The sequence below is a fragment of the Nannospalax galili genome, unplaced genomic scaffold (assembly GCF_000622305.1).
Source record: "Nannospalax galili isolate Female #2095 unplaced genomic scaffold, S.galili_v1.0 scaffold113, whole genome shotgun sequence".
NCBI classification, from domain to species: domain Eukaryota; kingdom Metazoa; phylum Chordata; class Mammalia; order Rodentia; family Spalacidae; genus Nannospalax; species Nannospalax galili.
The window spans coordinates 3,251,183-3,269,070 of NW_008335444.1; positions in this window are offsets into that span (position 1 = coordinate 3,251,183).

Consider the following 17,888-nt stretch of genomic DNA (forward strand, 5'->3'; position numbering starts at 1 on the left):
GGCTGCCCCCTTCCCCCCTGCCTCTCTGCCTACCCCTCTAGGCCTCCCCAGCCCCACCTGGACCCAACCACCAGGAACCATTGCTGCCCTGTCTTTCCTGCTTCTGCTCCAACATGTTCTGCCCTTGCGTTGCAGATGAACTCCAACCAGACTCAGAGACTTTCCTGGCTGCCTACCCCCCCATGCATCCAGGGCAATCCACCTTGAGACTCTGACCGCTGACCTGTAATGTCCTCTATGTGTTTTCCCCAAGACTGCCTGCCCTCCATACCAGGAACACAAGCAAGTATTCACAGCGACTCAGTTATTTTTAAGCCTCTGGCTCAGTGCCCAGCATTGATCAGACCTATCTCATAATTTCCACAAAAGAATTAAAGCTCCCTGACTTGCAAACCACATTTATCCTAATGCTAGTTTTCCACCACTTAAAATGCCCAAGATACCTAACAGAAAAGACGGGTGTTCTTTGCTTTTTGTGCTTTTGCTTTGAGACAGGTGACGGGCTCAGACTTTTAGAGTTTCCAGCCTATATGATCAATTGGCCCCATTGGTTTTTACCTGTCAAGAGGCGGTACATCATAGCAGCAAGCACAAGGTGAAGCAAAACTGCTCAGCTCATGGCCAAAACACAAATAAGAAGCAGGAAGAAGCCAGAGCCCCACAGTTCCCTTCAGGAGCACACCCCCAGTGACCTAAGGACCACAAGGCCTTGCCTCTTAAAGTTCCCACTACCCAGAGGACCAAACTTTTGACTCATGGATCTTTGGGGAACATTCAAGGTCCAAACTGCAGCAATTCCTATTTGTTTCTTGGTTTGGACATGTACATAATTAGCGGGGCCCAGACTGAGATGCTCTATTGCCTATCCAATATGCTCATGCACGCCAAACCTATATTACCAAAGGTATTTTACGTTCCTTCAGAAGTGAGTCACATCATACTTGTATGTCGGCAACCACTTTGAGCATGTTTGACTGTTGCATGACTGTTCCTGAGAAGACATGAGCAAATGTCCAATCACCCACACAGGACACCAGTGACACCCAAAGAAACAGTTCCACCCAATTCTGTCTCAGGAAACCAGTGATTTTATTGGGGTTGCTTACAGGAGCATGGGGGGACTCGAAAGCAACCGTGTAGGTGGAAAGCCCATCCCAGCACTGGTGGCCACTGTGAAGCTGCGTCCTTGGAGCTCTCTGCCTAACTTGCAATTGGCTCCCCGCAGCTCCTTGGGAGCTTGCTAAGCCTTGGAAAGGCTCCCTCCTCCCCCTCCCTGCAGAAAGGACTGTTTCGATTTGGAGGACACTGCTGTCATTTCTGCTGCCATGATAGAACACCCTAACTAGCTTAGAGGAGAAAGGACTTATTTAGCACACAGTTACAGTCCATCACTGTGGGGAGCTCACAGCAGCAGCAGCTTGAAGCAGCTGCTCACATCACATCCATATTCGAAAGCAGAGGGAAATAAATGCATGCATACTCCATGCTCAGCTACCTTTCTCTTTCGGAGTCCAGGGACCAAACCCCAGGGAATGGTGCTGCCCACTTTCAGGCTAGGTCTTTCAGGCCAGGTCTTCCCACATCAATTAAGGTAAAGACTGTTCTAGTCAGGCATGGTGGTGCTTACCTTTAATCCCAGCAATCAGGAGGCACAGGCTGACAGATCTTTGTGAGATTGAGGCCAGCCTGATCTACAAAGCTGGTTCTTGGCAAGCTGAGGCTACAGGGAGACTGTGTCTTAAAAAAATAAGAAACCACATACTAAAGATAACATGAAAATAACAGGATTTTGTTTTTTAGCAACATGCTAAACATGCTACATACTGTGGCAAATTGCTAGCTTTCTAGTAAAACTACCGTTTTTCCCCTGGAGGCACGACCACCTAAAGACTCTACTTTCCAGTGTTCTCTGCTGGTAGCTGTGCCCATGTGAGTAGAGGAGGCTATGGCAGTGGATGGGAGCAGAAGTGAGGAGCACAGCTTCCCATTCTTCTCCAGCAGTGGAGACAAGCCACATTCCCTTGCCTTTGGCTCATGCCTTCCCCAGCTGGGCCCCAGAGCAGACAGTGATCCAGGAGACCAGGTGCTGAGGGCCAGCATGCTGAAATTCTCCCTGAACAATGGAGCAGTGTCCCTAGGCCAGCCTCAGGTGACAAATGACAGTTTAAGTTGCTATATTTTGAGATCTTTTTCAAACACTTAGAATTTACCTTAATATATACACATGATTTATTTCATCCTCGTGACAATCTTTCTATTTTTTTTTAAAGACAGAGACCCACCATGTAGCCCAGGCTGTCCTTTAATTTACTATGTAGCCCTATCTTGCCCTTGAACTCACAACTTATCCTCCTGCCTCCTGAGTGCTGGAATTACAAGTATGCCCACCATACCTGACTTAATCCCTTTTTATGACTAAGGACACTAAAGTTTACAGAGGATAAATAAGTTGCCTAAGCCTTCCAGCTAGTGAGTGTTAGAGTAACAGAGGTGGGTCTGATTGCAGAGCCCACACAGTTGCAACCAGACAGTGCCTTCTGCAAACACATACCTCAGCAACCTGCAGGGCCACTATTTACTCTGTCAATTCTGGGCATTTTCTTTAGGGTTGAAAAGAAGAAAAGAGGGAGTTATTTTTCCAAAATTCATGGAATCAAAAAAACACCCAAGGACAGAGAGATGGCTCAGTTGGTTAAGAGTACTGGCTGCTCTTACAGAGGATCTGGGTTTGTTCCCAACACCCTCCTCTGGCCACTGTGGGCATTGCATGCATGGGTGCACTTATATACATGCAGGCAAAACATTCATACACATAAAATAAAAATAAATCAAAAAACATTTTAACCACAAAAAATTTTCTTTGTTCAATAAAGACCAGGTTGAACTTAATTGTAACAACAGGTTTCAACAATAGGTTTGAAAGGGCTTTAATTCAGAGGCAGAGCATTTGCCTCATATGTACAAGGCCCTGGATTCAGGCTCCTCCAAAGCTACAAGATAAAATATGAAACAGGTGTGTGTGTGCTGCCCCAAGCTGTGGGAACACCCACAATGCAGACCTTCTTTGAGTCATACACAGACAAGAATGTAGAGTCAGAAATATTGATTTTTTTTTTTGAGGCAGGGTCTCCCTGTAGCCCCAGCTGTCCTCCAAAGCTACAAGATAAAATATGAAACAGGTGTGTGTGTGCTGCCCCAAGCTGTGGGAACACCCACAATGCAGACCTTCTTTGAGTCATACACAGACAAGAATGTAGAGTCAGAAATATTGATTTTTTTTTTTGAGGCAGGGTCTCCCTGTAGCCCCAGCTGTTCTGGAACTCACTATGTAGACCAGGCTGGCCTTGAACTCACAGAGATCCGCCTGCCTCTGCCTCCCAAGTGCTGGGATTAATGGTGTGCACCACCACACCTGGCAGAAATCTTGATTTTTTTAAAAAATTATTTTTATGTGTATGAGTGTAGTGCTTGCACATATGTAAGTGTACCCTTGTCATGCAATGCTCAAAGAGGTCAGGAAAGGGTATCAGATTCCCTAGAACTGTAGTTACAAATGATGTTAGCTACCATGTGGATGCTGGGAACCAAACCTGGGTCCTCTGCAAGAGCAGCTAGTACTCTAAACCACTGAGCCATCTCTCCAGCGCAGAAATCTTTATTTCTGTACTATCTTAACAGGAAGTAGCCACCTTTCCCCCAAATGTCCTGGTTATATTGTTACTATAAGAGCTATACTGATTCTCTCAGACCTCAATCCGATTAGTAACTTCCCTATTTATCACAAAATCCCTTGAGAACGTCCTTTGTGCATGAAATGTTGAGGCACATGCAGATCCAAAGCTATGTCTCTGTCCTGTCATCTCTGCTCTCATTCCATAGCCATTGGCAGTTCTAACCTACTTCTAGTTAAAATTTTTGTTTCAAAGACTTTTCCCAGAAACAAATTTGGATATGATGAGGTGGCAAGAGTTTCTCTACATACATGTGGAAACACGTGCTACCTCCCCCAGGTGTTATGGTGGCAGGTTTTCTTTCCCTGCACTTAGCCTGCACTATGGCCTTGGATTATATGAGGGTCAGATGTCTCTGTGGCCATTGTGTGGTCTGGATTCCAGCCAGGCTCCCTGGGAAGACCTGGTCAGTGCTCACTCATCCTCTCCAACTCTCTCCAAGAAGGTCTAAAGTGGTATATCCAGTTGGAGAGTGTAAGGCCTCCCACCCTTCATGGGCAGCCCAGCACGTCATGGTGACTGTGCCACCCAGCCTCATACCCACTCAGGAGCATAATGATATGGGTGACTAAAAATGGCCAAGCCTCCTTTCATTCAATCACTTTCTTTAACTCTCACAGCCTGGTAGAGATAGCATGATCCTAATCACAGTGCAGACATGGCTTTAACAGTGATTGTCACATAGCTGTGAAGTGGAGGGTCTGGGAGGCAAATGGAGCTCATCCGAGCACACAGCCCAGGCTTCTAACCACTGAGCCATGCCCTTCACTCTGTGTTAATAGTCTAAGAAAGAAAACATGGCAGAGACACATCCATGGCTCTTTTCCATGTCACCTGACTCCTTCCTCTACCTCAGTTGAAACATTCCAGAAGCAGAGGCAATAAAACACCATTATTATGGGTTTGTTTCACTAACCACCTTCCTGATTAGCTGATTTCCCTGCTTGATTTTTGCTTTGTTTTAATATAAAAGGAGCTCAGGTAAGGAACTTGTTGGCTCTACCACTGAATGCAGGACCTTGTCCAGCTGGGTTTGTGTCTAGAGTGCTAGTAGCCGAAGGAAATTTTATGGAAGGGGTATTATTTAACTAATGGACACTGCTTCCTAAGGCAGAAAAGACTGAATAATAACTACTGCTGAGACATGGAAAGTGGGGGGCAGATGCCAGTGGAGACTGCAGAAAGGAGGAGGCTGGAAGGTGAGCACCTAGAATGGACAGCAGTGTGATCAAAGCCACCAGGCTTTGCTTGAATTTTTTTTAAGTTTTTAAAATATTACTTTTATTTATTTTATTTTGTATGTATATGAGTGTATTGCCTGCATGTAAGTGCACCATGTGCTGGCAATGCCTGTGGAGGTCAGAAGATGGCATTGGATCCCCTGGAACTGGAGATAAGGACAGTTGTTAACCACCATGTAGGTGCTGGGAACCAAACCTGGGTCCTCTGCAGAGCAACCAGTCCTCTTAACTGCTAATCCACATCTCCAGCTCCAAAAAGTCTCTTTTTTAAAATGTCAGATTGTTTGAGAATTTCATACATGTAATATACTTTGATCAAGTCCACCACCCATTCTTTCAATGATGAAAGGGTAAGGGTGTCACAGAGGGGAAAAAAGCCCATAAACCAATCACCAGAGGAACAAGAATTACAACTTTGCTTCTGATAACAGTATTGTGCTGTCTCATTCTGTGAACATTGTGAACTAATGAGGTAGCACTGAGCTTGAAGTTAGTATCAAATAATTATTGTCAAATGCCACATAACCATGTCTCACATAACAGACGATACACAATGGCGATCCCATAAGATATGTCACCTAGTACTGTCATAACCATCTTAGTCTGTATAAGAACAACCTGCCATATTCTTAAAACAGTGAAATCATTCCACACCAAATTCCCCAGTTGATCATTAATAAATGTCTATGTACATATGTATAGTGTGTCCCCTCCTGCAGTCAGTGCCTGCTCTCACCAGGTGCAATGGGAACTCAGATGGTCCTGCGAGAGTCCCAAGAAGGGGTTTTCCATCTGCAATTCAATTCACAGTCCACAAAGATGGCAATTTCCTGTTTTCTAAGCACTGTAGAAAACTTTCCCAAATATAGTCTGATATGCAACAAAGCCTCATCATAGATACAGACAAAGGTACCAGAGAGGTTCCAAAGTACAAGGGCAGGTGTCTGGTGACGTCTTTAAAAAGAGGCAGACTTCTAGGAAACTTGAGACTGAAGATTTTTAATATATATTCATGCTTGAGCACAATCACCTGGGAATAGGGAAACTTGAAGCTTATTCATTTGGGTTTTGGGGTTTTTTTTGTTTTGTTTTGTTTTTGAGACATCGTTTTCCTGTAGCCCCATCTGGCCTGGAACTCACTATGTAGACCAGGCTGGCCTCTATCTCATAGAGATCTGCTTGCCTCTGCCTCCTGAGTGCTAGGATTAAAGGCATGTGCTACCATGCCTGGCTTATGCTTTTTTGTTTTATTTTGTTTTATGTGTATGAATGTTATGCCTACATATATGTAAGGGCACCTGTGTCATGCAATGCCCATAGGCACCAGAAAAGAGTGTGAGATCCTCTGGAACTGGAATTAGGATGGTTGTTAGTGATCATGTGAGTGCTGGACCCAAACTTGAGTCCTCTCTGCAAGAGTGGCCAGTACTTTTAATCACTGAGCCATCTCTCCAGCCCTCATGCTTACTTTGTAATCTATAAAACACTCACTGTAATAATCAGTTTGTTTCTGGGATTTCTAAATGAAATAAAGCCCTGTCCCTCTCTTCTGTTGCTCCAGCAAGTGTTTCTCAAGAGGCTGGGAAGGGACAATATCTTCATGAGTGCTGAGTAGTGGTCTGTGACATTAGTGGCACAGGAGGGCAAGGCTTCCTTCAACTTCACATGGGTGTGTGGGGAAAGGGAGTAGTGGTGACTAGGCAAACACAGGGTCACATTCATCAGCTGCATGTCTGGGAACACTTCCAGAGAAACTACAGGCTCCCAGGGACAGAGAGTGGGGGTGCACCTGGCTTTGCCTTTGGTCTTGGACAATTTCAGATATGTGGCTCTTCTTGGTTACAGGAAAATAAATACACTGCCACTCTGAAGTGAGGAACTAAAGACAGCAATGGTCCTGGTCTTAGCCTGGAAGCCCAAAGGCAGCGAACCTTCCTTACCTCCCTACAACCATTTCCTTTCTAATGAATTACTCTCAGAGAGAACAAAATTTACAAAGTATCAGTCATGGGCTGGGAGGACAGCTCAATGGGTAAAGTGTTTGCTGAGGACTCCAGCTGAGATTCCCAGCACCGACCTAAAACACCAGCATGGGCCTGTCTTGGACTGGAAGGCAGAGACAAGTGGATCCCTGGAGCTTGCTGGCTCACAAGCTTAGCCAAAATGGCAAGCTCCAGATTTAGTGACAGGCCATGTCTCAAAAAAGTAAGATGGATCTGGGGAGATGCTCAGTGGATAAAGCACTTGCTGTGCAAGCCTGAGGACTGGAGTTTGGAACCCCACAACCCATGTAAAAATCCAGGTGGGTGTGGTAGCTACTTGTAACCCTAGTACTTGGGAGGATGAGATCCCAAAGATACGCTGCCTAACTGTACTAGCCTGAATGAGTGAGCTCTGGGTTTAGTGAAAGAGCCTCCTTCAATAAGCAAAGTGGAGAGCGATCAAGGAAGACAGCTATCTGACATCAACTTTGTGCCCACACACTTGCAAATATGCATACCTGCATGCAAGCCATACACACATAGGCAAGCAAAAATAAAATGGAGAAGCAATTGAGGAAGGCATCCTGATGTCAACCTCTGGCCTCCATATGTGCCCTCATGGGCAAGCAGACATACATACCCCGACACACATAAATATATATAATTTAAAACTGTATTTTGACTGATAATTCCCGGATCAATAATTTTTTTAGCTCTATGATAAAGAAGATATAACTTTTAAAAACTCTTAAAACACTGATGGTCCAAAACTTGAGAATACACTGAACTTTCATCAGTTCACTGTGAATTTCCATATTTGAGAGCTTTAGAAAGCAATAGCCTCTGTTCTCAAGATCTACCCTTGCAATTGTCACTGCATAAACAGCATAGTTCTTACTGTGGTAGGTGTTTTCTTTGTCTATTCTTTAGTCCCAGCTGATCTGGAACTTGTTATGTAGCCCAGGCTGGCCTTGAGCTCATGATCCTTCCACCTCAGCCACATAAGTGTGAGATTCCAGTGTGTATCACCACATACTGCTCTGTTGGTCACTATAATCATCTAAGAATCCAATTAAGAAGAGCCTATTTCTTCAACTTTAGGATTTCAGCAATTATGGGAGATACCATTTTTCTTTTTTAAAATATACTATTTTATTAATTCTTTGACAATTGCATACATGTGTACAATGTATTTCAAGGGTATTAGCCCCCATTCCTCCCCCTATTGCCTCATAGATCCACCCTCTCCTTCCCTTCCAACTTCATGTCCTTTTTGTATTTTATAACCAAGTCCAATTTGAACTGCCCACATACTTACAGATATGGGACAATCCCCTGAAGTGTAGTTGACCTACCAGTAGCCACACCTTAAAAAAAAATCCGATTCTCCCTCCCCCAGAAGCTATCAACTGTCAGTAGCTCCGTAGGTAGGGGTCGGGGCTTATGAACCCCTCTTCTGCAATGGCCCCTGAGCCAGGGGTGAGGGAATTTACTGTTATTTTATGCACCATTCAAAAGGAAGTCGTGTCTCTGAGATCACTGAGAAACATGACTGACTTGAGAGAAGTTAAAAGGTAAAGAATCTTAGGAGTGAAATATGCCACCTTCCCGGTCGTGGCTCTGCATCATGTTCCAGAGCCCTGGATTCTGGAGCCATGGTGGGCTCATCTCCCCAAGCATCCACCTATGAATTATTCATGGATTTGCCTACTGTCTATATGTTCATTGCATCTTCAACAGATATGCCTTTGTACTCAGTTATGTGTGTTAGATCCCATTCCTGCCCTCAAGAGCTCACGGTCTAGAAAGACAGGAGTTAGTTAAGGCCAGGTATCAGCACATTAAGACCCACATTCCAAATCCAGCAGACCTGTCATTATAAAGTTTTGTTGAGGTTTGTGATGCTTCACCCTCGTGTTGGAGCTTGGTCCATGCCTACCCTCACACTATCAAGGACCAGCAGTTAAAAGACCATAGGGCGCTGTGGAGAATTTTCTAGCTGGCTTACACAGAAATAATTTTCTGATCCTTGATTTTAGCTAAAAATTTGAGATTTTAGTTGGGTCACATCAAAAACCTTCAATTTGAAACATTCTGTCAGTTCAAAGTAGCGCCATTTCTCTAAAAACAAAAACTAGGAGGGAGAGAAAATGACAGAATGAACCTAATAAGAGGACAGAAAACATAGGTCCATTAAGGCCTTTGGCTCCATTTGTTGCTTGACACATCTTCTGAGCACTACACTAACACTGGCAAAGAGAGAAGGGTCTGTGAATCTGAACTATTACAGCTTATTAGCAACTCTGGCATCGATTTTACAAGGAGAGAACTGAGGACTAGAGATACAGCCCAGTGGTAGACTGTGCGCCTTACATGTGCAAGGCCTTAGTTTCAATCCACAGCACCAGAAAAAAGAAAGAAAGAAGCTCAACACTGCTGGGTAACAACTGAGGTAAAAATGGACTCCAATAATTTCTCACTAATCTGATGTCACTAGCCAGTGGACAGCCCTTCAGTCTTCATAAACAATACTACGTAAGCTGCCTGTTCAGGGTCCCGCAGACGAAGCAATGAACAGACAAATGCCCTACTTCACAGAGTTTGAGTTTTCACGGGAAGAGACAAAACTAGGTAAAAATATGAAATAATTGCCACATCAGGTGATAGAGGTAAGTGCCATGGTGGAACATAAAGTGAGATAAGGATACCAAAAGGGACAGTGTGGGGCTCAGGTATGGTAAGGGAAGGACTCTGAATATCTAAAGGGTTTTCCAGTAGAGGAATGTGCAAAGGTACTGAGGTAGGAGCATTGCTGGTGAACCTTGAGAAATTACCAAAGAGTACCAAAGGGAAAAGGAACAAGAGTGCTTCGATGAATAAAGTCAGAGGAGGAGAGGGCCATGCCACAGAGGGCCTTGAGGCCATGGCAAGGACTTCACTGTCCTTAAGAGAGCAGTGGGGCTCTGAGCAGTGGGGACTTCACTGAGAGATGGCTCAGTGGTTAAGAGCTCTGTTGCTCTTGCAGAGGACCTGGGTTCGATTCCCAGCACCCTCATGGCAAGTAACAACCCTCTGTAACTCCAGTTCCAGGGGATTTGGATACCCTCTTCTGACCTCCTTTTGCACAACACAGGTGTGCTTACACATATGCAAGCAATACACTCATACACATAAAATAAAAATAATAAATAAAATATTTTTTTTTAAGAACAGTAGGAAACCACTGAAGAGCATGAGGAAGAGCAGGCCATGGTCTGGCACCTGGGTGGAGGAAGGACTGCCAGGCAGTGGGCTGGAAGGAGGGACACACCAGGAAGGTGCCAACGGTCACCAGCAGCAGACAAACATGACTAGAGGAAAAGTGCTGAGACTTCCTTTCCACAATACGCCACAGTAACACCCAGAGGGTTTGCTAGTGGATTGGATGCAGGGTTTACAGGGTGAAAGAAAAGTGAAGATTTAGCTTATTTCTGGTTGTGGGCACTGGACATTTCCTCAATCCTACATAGGATGTGGATGAACACAACTTCAGAAAAATTGTGCATTGACTCAGGACCAAACTCTAGGCAAAAGAGTGCACTTGCCATGGAGCCATGACCCCGAGACCAGCTGTATAACCTGTCTTCCAACTGGAAGACCTTCCCAAACCACTTCTGTGAGAACTTTTAGAGCCTTCTGTCCTTGGCATATTTCACTCTTCCTCACGGTCCCAAGCCCCTGTATGTGCAACAATATCAAACATAAATTTGCGTAGTATTAGTGTCCATAGTATCAGGCATAAATTCTTATTTTTTATTAGAAATTACTCCTAAAATTATCATAATACAGTTTTAGAAAAAACTTTTTCAAAATGAGTTTAGATTTTAGATATGTGATTATAGACTTGAGAGGCTAAGACAGGAAGGCCACTATTAAGCAGAGGAAAGAGTAAATCTGTAGCAGGCAATCTGTAGCATACAGGGGCAGCCTTGGAGCAGGGAGGCCCTGGTTCATTCAGAAACCAGTGTGGCCCTTGGTTAAAAAGCCGGGCTAGCCTGGGCTTTAATCCAAGGGGTGGGAATCAGAGTGCTCAAGAAAGTCTAAATAAACAGTCTGAATACTCAATGATAAGCAAGTTTTAGTTTAGAAAGACCCAGAACCACCTCAAGTACACTGTCTTCTGTGTTGAGACCATATTAGAACTGCAAATTACACTCAGATTCTGTATAAATAAGAACAATAATAAAATACTTGTAACAATAATGACTCCCATTTTCCTGGTGTCTCAACCTATTCTAATGAATTGGTTTTATCAGTTAATTTGATCTGCTTCTCATAATAAACTGGAATAATCCAAGCAGGAGGAATTCTCTACCAACTTTACAAAGAAGAAAGCAGGTCCAAAGATAAGAAATTGGTGCCAAAGCACACAAGAAAAGCAGACGTTATTCCATAGTGGTGGTTCTGTGTGACATTTAGTTCTTGAGGTATTACAGGGCAACTGTTTGCTACTTCCAAGCACGTTTGCACTTTCAAAGTATAAACACACTTGTACCATAACAAAATACTGCAATTTTTACTTGCTTTCCTACAGGTAGGCAGTTGCTACTTAGATCAATCGGCTTCCACACTCCTGAAAGTCATTTCCTATCTAAATCACAGGGCACAGTTGGCAATAGATGATAAATAGTTTAGAAAACCAAAAAAACATAGCCATCTGTGCTAGAAAATAAACACTGCAGAATTAGAAGGGCCCAGGACAATAGAAAGGATAGGATAGCAGGAGGTGATAGGATGGCATGGCACCCACTCCCAGTCCAGGGAAGGTCCCCTGAAGACAAGCCAGATCTTGGAGTAGCCAAGCTAGATCCCACTCAACTGCTGAGGGTCAGGCTGAAGAGGGAAGCCTGGGGCACCTGTTTCTCTATAACCATATGGGCTCCCCCTCAACCTGGGTTTTCAATGACCTCATAAATCTTTCTGCTAAGCCTTCTGGAACTGTCCCTCCATGCCCAGCACTCCCTGAGTCCTGGTATTTAGCAGGATGTTATTTCTTCCTCTGCCGATCACTGAAATCTCAGATCCCAGGACTCCCCCCACTCCAGGGTCCTAGTGTTGGTGGGGTTTCCCATGTCAACACGCTATACACAGTCACTGAAACATTGGTCTGTGTTTCTTGGAAGGTATTTTGTAGATGTGGCAGTCATAATAACTCGACTTTGTTTAAAGAGAACACCCTCAGTAATGCAGATGGGCCTCGTCCAATCAGCTGAAAAACTGAAAAAAAAGGAACCTGAAGACAGAAAAAAAAAATCTTTCAGCTCTGACCTACAGCCCCTGGCAGAGGCTTCCTCGATGAAAGACGTGAGAGACAGAGTGACAGAGGACTTTCAGTGTCTTGAGAAAGGATGAAGGAGTAAGGGTCAGGAAGCAGCTGTGGGGACAGACTAACACATGAGATTTCTTTCAAGGCAGAGCTCCCTTGATGGCCGAGTGGGCATGTAGGAAATCCATGTAGAAAGCTGTGAGCAATTAAGAATTCTCTTCAAGAATTCTCAAGTTCAGACCTGGGACGACAGCTGAGTCAGCAGCTGCTATACAAGCATAAGGAGTTTGATCTCCAGAACCACATAAGAAAGCTGGGCATAGTGGCCCATTCTTGAGTCCCCACCCAGCTCTGGACTGGGAGGCAGAGACAGCTGGATCCCTGGGGCTTTACTGGCCAGTCACCCTAGCTTACTTTGTGGGCTCCAGGTTCAGTGAGACTCTGTCTCAAAAACCAAGGTGGACTATTCCTGTGGAACAACACTCAAGGCTGTCCTCTGGTCTCCACACTCACACACATGAACACACACAGGTACACAGAGAGAAGGAGGAGGGAGAGGGAGAGAGACTCCAAGTTTAATATGTCATATCTATCCATTAAGTTATTCATTCCACAATCTGAAAGCCTATAATCTTCCCCGTCTCTCATTTTGGGTTCATTGCCAAGCCCTGTGGATTTTATTCCAGAAGTGTGTCTCAAATATGTCTGTAAGTCTTCACATCCTGCCCACAGCACCCTAACTCAGACCACATCAACTCTTATTTATACCAGGACACTGGCCTCTTAAACTAGTGCCTTTACTACAATGTGCTTCAAATAGTCTCTTCAAATATTTGTGTCTGTACAGCATAGCTTCTACTTCCTGAGCCAGTCGCACTGACATCTGCCCTCATCTCCAACCTGGTGTCTCCAAGCACCATATAAACCCCACCCAAGGGTTGCCGACTCTATGTGGACACTGCTGATCTCTCTTCTTACCTGACTCCTATTCATGTGTAGCTCACATTCTCTAGGAAGCAGAGGCTAAGACGGAGTAAGAACAGTGGGAGCATTACCAGCAGAAATTCCCTGTGAAGGGGAGAGGGGGAAGAAGGCATACATGGGTAACTCCTCTGGGACAGTAAGATCTGAATTCACAGTTCAGAGCCATATGTAATATTCAGTGCAGTTAAATATGACCAGTTACTGGGATCACCGAGGTCAAGGGGACTTTGTGGAACACTCACCACAGAATATACATGCATTTCAAAAAGCTGTATTAAACATTTTGTATGCTGTCCACGTCTGGCTTTGAGAAGCTTCTATTGGTGACTGAGAGACATGTTATTTTATCACACACTCGTATTTGTCACTGCCCAGAGGACCCTGTACTCTCCATGTCTCACTGACTTCTCAAAATCAGCATCATATCTTGTGACTCGTGAGGTCAGTGCTTCCTCCAATCTCCCCAAGAGCATCACCAACCCACCCTTGCTTGATGTTCAGGGTTATCAATAACTGACAGCTTCATTGCTGTCAATCAATGATGTATTTCAATTGTCAGCCTTCTCCTAAAGCTGACCACTGACTATGTTTTATTGTGGGGGTGTCCAGCTTAGAGAAGCATATTTGCAAACCTTCCTAAGCATTTCTTAGGTGCAACTCTACCATAATTCCAAGTCAGTGTTTCAGGTCAGAACACACAGTGCAGGCCAGCACTGCTGCGGCCTGGCTCCATCACCCCATCTCTATTTAAAAGTACTCCAAGCTTGCCCCACAGCAAGCTAACATCTAAAACCAAGAACACTTATTAGTATTTAGTAAGCCAGTTCCAGATTGCCTTTAGCTGAAATCAAAAGTACACTGTCAGTGTTTCTAACACTGTTTCTTATGAATGTACTTAAAGAGGTCAGACCAACAAGGCTGGGAGAAGTTCCCTGTATCCGTTCTGCTATCCTCAGCAAACACGGAAGTTAGGAACATTCCAGTAGCAGGACAGAATGTGTGGCATTCCAATAATTAACCGCTTGCTACCTGGAAATGAAAAGAGGAAACCATAAAAGAACTAACCCTCTCTTGGAAAATAGAAATAGCACAGTTGCCCCTTAGCCCAGTCCCCAGCTGAACTGTGGTTAGCTGCAGAATGAAAGAAAAAAAGTTTGAGGTCATGTACAAAAGCATTCTGTTACAGTGTCTAGAAGATACCCTGCTTATTTTTTTCAGTAGAACCTTACTGATTTTTTTTTTTTTAGTTATTTGTCTTTTGCTTCCCCCATATAAATGCCATGTAGATTAACCATTTAATTACCAATTATTTTTATTTCAATTATTTTATCCCAAGTCATATCTTTTCCATCAACTGGAAAATTTTTGAGACAGGGCCTCTCTATGCAGCACATGTTCGAATAACAATCCTCCTGCCTCAGCTTTCCAAATGCTGGTATTTCAAGTGTACCAGCATGCCAACTCAACTGGAAAATCCTATGAAATAGTTTTCTATTTGATGAGTTAGTTAAAGGAAACAAAGACCAAGATGTAGCTAAATTACATGTTAAAGGATAATTTAAAAGTCTCATTCCTTTACCAGGAAGAACGATCCAACATAAAAAAAGCAGAAACTGTGGAGTTTAGAGAGTGCTCAGAATTCCCTGGGTTCATCTCTGACAGACAATTCTCATCTTTAATTTCCCCTAATGACTAAAAACTTGGTTGTAGTAATTATTTAAGAGCTCCTTAAGGAGAATAAGAAAGATAAAATTCTAACCCCAAGACTGAAATGAAGGCTATAATTTCATGGGGAATTTGCATAGCTCACTGGAGGTAGAAGAGTATAATATCTCAGCCCATAACTGTTTTTCCTGCGACTGTTTCATTCTGTTAAGCAACCCAAGTAATGGCAGGGATGAGACTACTGACTTTTCTTTCTTGATTTATCCTGAGTTGATGTCACCTGGGCACGAAGTTCCTATTCCCCAGAGAGCTGGGCAAGGGCTTAGCCATGCATGGAGGTGTCATAAACCACCCTATCTGTGAAGCATCAGACACTGAGGATGGCAATAGATGAGCAGTCTAAAGTTCTACAACACACTTCTGGTTTCAGTGAGCAGAGGGGCCAATGGCTTGAGTACCTCAGGGAGTATGGGCTCTGGCAGGAACCCAGTTGTCATGTCCCTCCCCAGTCTCCACCCCCATGACCTTGGTCATTTACATCTGTTTCCCTAGACCTCAATTTCTTCACCTGAAAAATGATCACATATCACAGAATGGCATGAGGGTTTCCAGAACTAAAATTCTGAAGCTGGATGCATGGTAAGTCTGTACACTTATTACCTGACTAGATTAATGAACTCTAAAGGAGAAACACATCATGTGGCAATCCACCTGCTAATATTTTAATGTGGAAAGAAAGATCAGATTTTGATTGATTTATTTCTTATGTGTATAAGTGTTTTGCTTGCATATATGTAAGTGCATCATGTGCATGCAATGCTCTCAGAGGCCAGAAGAGGGCATCATATTCTGTGGAACTGGAGTTATGGATGGTTGTTAGCTGCCATGAGGGTGTTGGGAACTGAACCTAGACCCTCTGCGAGATCAATCAGTGCTCTCAACTGCTGAGCCATCTCTCCAGGCCCAAGAACAGATTTTTAAATCCATACAATGAGATAGAAATAGTTAAACATATTAGAAGATTCCCAACATTGTATGAAATATTTTTGTTATTGAGACAGTGGTTCATGCTGCCTCAGATTCAAGGCAATCCTGTACAAAAGTGTGCCACCAGACCTGACTTGTTTGTTTGTTGTTGTTGTTTGTTTATTTTATATAGGGTCTCCCTATAGCTCTGGAACTCACTATGTAGACCAGGCTGACCTTAATCTCAGAGATCCACCTGCCTCTGCCTCTTGAATGCTGAGATTAAAGGCATGCACCACCACAACCAGCTGTAATTTCTTTTTTCTTTCTCTTCCCTTGTTTTCTCCCCTCTCTCCCTCCCCGTTTCTCCTTCCTTCTCCTTCCTTCTGTGTATTATTTTTACTCTGTTGGATCCAAACTCCTTAGACATGGTAAGCACATGTTCTCCCACTGAGCCATAAATTTATCTTGGTGGTGATTAGATGGGAGAAAACTAACACTTCTGTGCTGCTAGCATGGAGGGGCTAGGGAGAGAGCCTGCCTTGCAAACACAAAGACCTAAGTTCAAGGACCAGAACCCATGGGAAGAAGTCAAACATGGTGACACACATACTTGTAATCACAAGACTGGGGAGACAGACAAATGGATCCCTGCCACTTGGCCAGGATGGCCTACTTGGGGAGTTCCCAGCCAGTGAGAGATGCTGTTTCAATTTTTAAAAAGAGAGAGACAATGATGCCTGAGGAACGATACCCAAGGCTTTCCTCTGACCTCCACACACACACACACACACACACACACACACACACACAAATGCTTTGGGCATGAATAGAAATTGGCAGTCTTGAGGGAAGTCAATTTGTTAATACTTACCCAAAGTTAAAATCCACCATAACATTGGACAATTTCACCTCTAGGAATTTAGCTTACAGATATACTTACAAACATATACCAAGCCAAGTGTACAGGAGTGCCCATGATAAAATTGCTTGAAACATAACCATGAGCAGGAAAATGATTGAATAAATTATAGCACATCTATTTTATGAGATATTAAGCAGTTTTTAGAAAACATTTTGCATGCTGATATGGAAAAATGGCGGCATCTTTCTGTTGTCATCTTGATGGTTACAAAGTGAAAAATCATCCTGGAGAGCAACACACATAATAGGATACATTTTGTTTTCTAAAAGTGAAAAAACTAGGTGATAGATGAGATATATGCACTGAGAGAGAAATTTTCCACACCTCTACACTACTTCTGTCACGTTAGGGACTGGGAACTGATGGCCAGTGACAGGGAGTCCATCAAAAATTCTTTACTGTAATCACTTATATTTATGATTTAAGAAAAAAAAAACATTTAAAGCAAGAATAGCCTTGAAAAATGATGAACAGGCTATATCACAGAGGGACCGTGGGTAGCTAGGTGCAGGGGGATGCTGCGCCCTGAAGCCTTGTGGTTCTTGGCTTCTGGGCTAGAGTAGAACACTGTGGGACTCTACAGACTCAAGCTACCTGGGACACATCTACTAATTTTGCCCTTTCCCCTTCTTTTGGTAAGAAGACTTGTTCTCTTTTCAGGAAGCACTTTTGCCCCATCCCATAGTCTATGTTGTAAGTTAGAGGCTGGAGTTTGACCTCCAGTCCCAAGAGTGGACATTGTCCTGTCAGAAGTGTCACATGGTTTCCAGGAGAGATACTGCCCAAATATGGCTGATGGTCCCCTCCTACAGGATTCTACTGGTGCTTATGGGCAGAAGAGCTGTTCTCTGAAAGCAGGGCTGCCAGAGTGATGTCTGGAAATGACGCACTCATTGTCACCAACACCTGGGTAGAGAATTGCCTGAAAATACAGCAAAACACAGGAAAGCAGACCCTGTGTGATGAGAGACAGATTCCTGTGGACATGCATCCACTTGCACCCAGCCCAGAGAAGCATTTTCCATTCTATATTCTCATTCTCCCCTGAACTGGTTTGAGTTGGATGCTTATCAGTTTTATCTCAGAATC